The following is a 4,889-nucleotide window of genomic DNA, read 5'->3' on the forward strand; positions in this document are numbered from 1 at the left end:
CAAGCGTCAATTGGTGTCATGTGGGAGAAGTAGTGATCCATTCTGTATTGTGAGTGAAATTGATCGTCACCCGGGGTGTCACATTGTGTCCACACAAAAAAGCTGGCGGCTGTACAAAAGTGGCCGCGGCCGGGCTGATGAACTCTAACAAGCAGCCGGCGCTGCGGACACACTGACCAGCGGTGGCTGCAGCAAATAAGGAGTGACGTCCCTGATGCCGCGCAGAGGAGCCGGAAGGAGACATCACTTGTCCTCCACACAAGATCCGACGCCTGACCTGAGCCTACCGGAGCGCGGCCGGATGATGGAGTATAAAAAATATAAAAAGCGGGGGGGGGGGGGGGCTTGGGGGGGTTGGGATAACAAGCAGGGGGGAAATAATGAGCAGGGGGATAACGAGCAGGGGGGAAATAATGAGCAGGGGGGGGGAACGAGCAGGGGTAAAATAATGAGCAGGGGGATAATGAGCAGGGGGGAAATAATGAGCAGGGGGGATAACGAGCAGGGGGGAGTAACGAGCAGGGGGTAAATAATGAGCAGGGGGGATAGCAATCAAGGGTGGATAACGAGCAGGCAGGGACATTATGAGCAGGAAGGGAAAACAAGCAGGGGTGGATAACAAGCGGGGGGAAATAATGAGCAGGGGGGATAACGAGCAGGGGGGATAATGAACGGGGGGGGATAACGAGCAGGGGGTAAATGATGAGCAGGGGGTATAAAGAACAGGGGGTAAATAAGGAGCAGGGGGATAACAATCAGGGGTGGATAACGAGCAGGGGGGGGACATAATGAGCAGGAAGGGAAAGCAAGCAGGGGGGATAACGAGCAGGGGGTAAATGATGAGCAGGGGGGATAACGAGCAGGGGGAAACAATGAGCAGGGGGGATAACGAGCAGGGGGTAAATGATGAGCGGGAGGATAACGAGCAGGGGGAAATAATGAGCAGGGGGGATAACGAGCAGGGGGTAAATGATGAGCAGAGGGGGGATAGCGAGCAAGGGGGAAATGATGAGCAGGAGGGATGATGAGAGGGCGGGATAATGAGCAGGGAGGAAATTATGAACAAGGGGGAAATGATGAGCAGGGGGGATGATGAGAGGGGAGGGATATGATGGGCAGGGGGGATAACTAGCAGGGGGGAATAACGAGCAGGGGGAATGATGAAGCAGGGGGAACCACAGAAGAAAGGAGGTGTGGTGACCCACGGTAATGGCGGGGCCACGGGGTGTAGTGGTGTAGGTGGATGGGGCACATGGTATTAATCCCAGGAGCAAGGTGTTATTAACCCCTGATGTTCATGACACCAGAGTGGTTTTTGGGTATCGGGAACCACCCAAACAATATCTCCGCTATTCCAATGTCTAGGCAGTGAAATGAGAGTCCACGACCGGGTTATGGTTTAACGGAGGCTTTACTGGGGTCAGACAGTTGTTATAGTCTCTACAGCTCGGCCAGAATCCCAGGGAGGTGGCCAGGAACACAGAAGGACCTCGCAGCTTGCTGGGACCAATTATACTTGTAACAAACTGTAGATTCTATACTTTAGACTTGACTGGACTGTAGATAGTAGTGACAGCAGACATAGACTTGACTTACTGGAAGTGACGGTAGATTTGAGGCCTTCCAGGTGCTGGACACTAGCACTGAGACATCTGGTCTCCACTGTTCCTCAGCAAAATCATAAGAGGAAAAAAAAGGCAGATTGCAGCATCTCCCTTGCTTATAAAGGGGGGCTGTACTAGAAGCCCATAGGTCAAGCTGCGGGTCATGTGTTAAGCTGGTGCTCTCTGGGTAACATGTGACAACATCATGTGAACATATCATGTAACATCTCACAGGTCCTTTAGACAATTACAGTCCTCCAAAGGTCCTTTATACTGTCTATAAATTAGTATACTGACTATACATATAGTACAATAAATAACATTAAAGTAACAGCAGGGGAGACACTGAAGGAGAGACCCCACAGGTCACTGAGGGACTCAACCTGACAGGGCCCAAGTGTAGTGCCGGACCATGTCCTGTGCTGGGACATTATAGAGGCACAAAGGGGATCAAAGGGGGAGGTAAATGTGGCACAGGGGCTCATAAATGGGGGGGGGGATAATGTGGCACTGGGGGTGACTCAACTGAGGAGCAGGGGGAATCAAAGTTGCGAGATGATGAGGCATATAGTGCAGGGCTTCCAAGTCATTTATTTAAAGGGGTACTCCGGTGGAAAACTTTTTTTTTTTTTTTAAATCAACTGGTGCCAGAAAGTTAAACAGATTTGTAAATTACTTCTATTAAAAAATCTTAATCCTTCTAGTACTTATTAGCCGCTGAATACTACAGAGGAAATTATTTTCTTTTTGGAACACAGAGCTCTCTGCTGACATCACGAGCACAGTGCTCTCTGCTGACATCTCTGTCCTTTTTAGGAACTGTCCAGATCAGCATATGTTTGCTTTGGGGATTTTCTCCTACTCTGGACAGTTCCTAAAATGAACAGAGGTGTCAGCAGAGAGCACTGTGCTCATGATGTCAGCAGAGAGCTCTGTGTTCCAAAAAAAAAAAAAAATCCTCTGTAATATTCAGCAGCTAATAAGTAATAGAAGGATTAAGATTTTTTAATAGAAGTAATCTACAAACCTGTTTAACTTTCTGGCACCAGTTGATATAAAAAAAAAAAGTTTTCCACCAGAGTACCCCTTTTAAAAAATATAAAATCTCCAATTTCCCTGTGAAAATGAAGGTGCGTGTTATACGCCGATACGCACGATATATATATATATATATATATATATATATATATATAGTCCCAAATAAATGCAGCACTACTTATCTAGTCCAGCAAACAATGGTGGTGCCAGCATCCAAAAAAGACTCGATCAAAGTCCTCCATAGACAGAAACCAAAAACAGGCGCAGCACTGTGCTGCGCCTGTTTTTGGTTTCTATATATATATATATATATATATATATATTTTTTTTTTTTTTTTTTTTTTGCATTACATTGTATAAAGAATTAAAGGGTGCAATTAAAAAGTTAAACGTCTCACATAAGAATAAGCCTTCTTATCGCTGTGTTGAAGAAAGATTAAAAAAGTTGTGGCAATATGAAGGTCCGAAAGATAGATTTAAATATTGTCACTAAAAATCTCTGTGGAAGGAAAGTGTTAACAGTATTCAATAAGCTCTTAAACTCCCTCTAGTGGTGGCTTCAGATATCTATTTCTGAATTCGGAGCTCTGACCTCCATGGTGATGTCTATCGAGATAAATCGGCAGAAATTCTTGGAGCCAACAATATCCATGTGTTAAAAAGGTGGATTTTCCATTTATAAATTGAACCTTCTCCGTGTTATAATCTCTGTATCAGGAAATAAAAAGCATCTAAACACTTATTGTGCTCTGAATACGACTGCCTCAAATATTATTGCAGATTATCCGCCAAATTAGTTTTAGGTCCCAAAAGTGCAACATTAATTGAGTGAATTTTGGCAGCCGGGGCCGTCTGTCAATCTGTTCTCTCCTCGGTGAAGAGGCGATGATATCATGGCAGACATTATCTACCAACCCTCCTCACTTTACAGACAAATTAGTTTTCATTTTCCTACAGAAATGTGATTGTCCAGGATTTTTATAGCGTCCATATTCAGACTTCATGGTCCATTAGTTATTATAAAATGAAGCCATTGCTTAGAGAAATTAATCAGCACAGAATTTGGGACCTGTTTAAATGCCTAAAAATGGTGTTCAGGAGTGAACATTCACTGTCAGACTCCTAGACCCCCAGTCCTCTCCTCCAGACTCCCCTGTCTCCTCCAGACTCTTCTGTCTCCTCCAGACTCTTCTGTCTCCTCCAGTCTCCTCTGTCTCCTCCAGACTCTTCTGTCGCCTCCAGACTCCTCTGTCTCCTCCAGACTCCTCTGTCTCCACCAGACTCTTCTGTCTCCTCCAGACTCCTCTGTCTCCTCCAGACTCTTCTGTCTCCTCCAGACTCTTCTGTCTCCTCCAGACTCCTCTGTCTACTCCAGACTCTTCTGTCTCCTCCAGACTCCTCTGTCTCCTCCAGACTCCTCTGTCTACTCCAGACTCTTCTGTCTCCTCCAGACTCCTCTGTCTCCTCCAGACTCCTCTGTCTCCTCCAGACTCTTCTGTCTCCTCCAGACTCCTCTGTCTCCTCCAGACTCTTCTGTCTCCTCCAGACTCTTCTGTCTCCTCCAGACTCCTTTGTCTCCTCCAGACTCTTCTGTCTCCTCCAGATTCCTCTGTCTCCTTCAGACTATTCTTCCCCTCTATACCCTTCGTCCATTCCAGACTCCTCTTGTCCCCTTATCCAGATTATTCTGTCCCCTACAGGCTCCTGTGTCTTTTTTTTTAGACTATTCTGCCCCTCTATCCCCTCCACATTCCTCCTCCAGACTTCTGTGTCCCTTCCAGACCCCTCTGGCCCCTCTATACTCTTGTGTCACATTTCTCTGTTTCTTTCAGACTCTTCTGTCCTCTCCAAAATCCTATGTCCTTCTCCAGACTTCTCTATCCTCCTCCAGACTCCTCTGTCTCCTCCAGACTCATCTCTATCCTCTAGAGTCATCTGTCCTCCTCCAGTCTCTTCCAGACTTCTCTATCCCTGTTATACTCTGTTGTCCTCCAGATTTATCTGTCCACTCTACAATCCTGTGTCTTTCTTCAGACTCTTTGGTCTTTCTTCAAACTCTTTGGTCTTTCTCCAGACCCCTCTGTCCTCTTCCAGACCCCTCTGTCCTCTTCCAGACCCCTCTGTCCTCTTCCAGACCCCTGTCCTCTTCCAGACCACTCTATCCTCTTCCACACCCCTCTGTCCACTTCCGGACCCCTGTGTCATCTACAGACTCCTCTGGCATCAGAGTACCTCTCCTGAGAACAT

This window comes from Hyla sarda, chromosome 3, assembly GCF_029499605.1.
Source record: "Hyla sarda isolate aHylSar1 chromosome 3, aHylSar1.hap1, whole genome shotgun sequence".
Lineage (NCBI taxonomy): Eukaryota > Metazoa > Chordata > Amphibia > Anura > Hylidae > Hyla > Hyla sarda.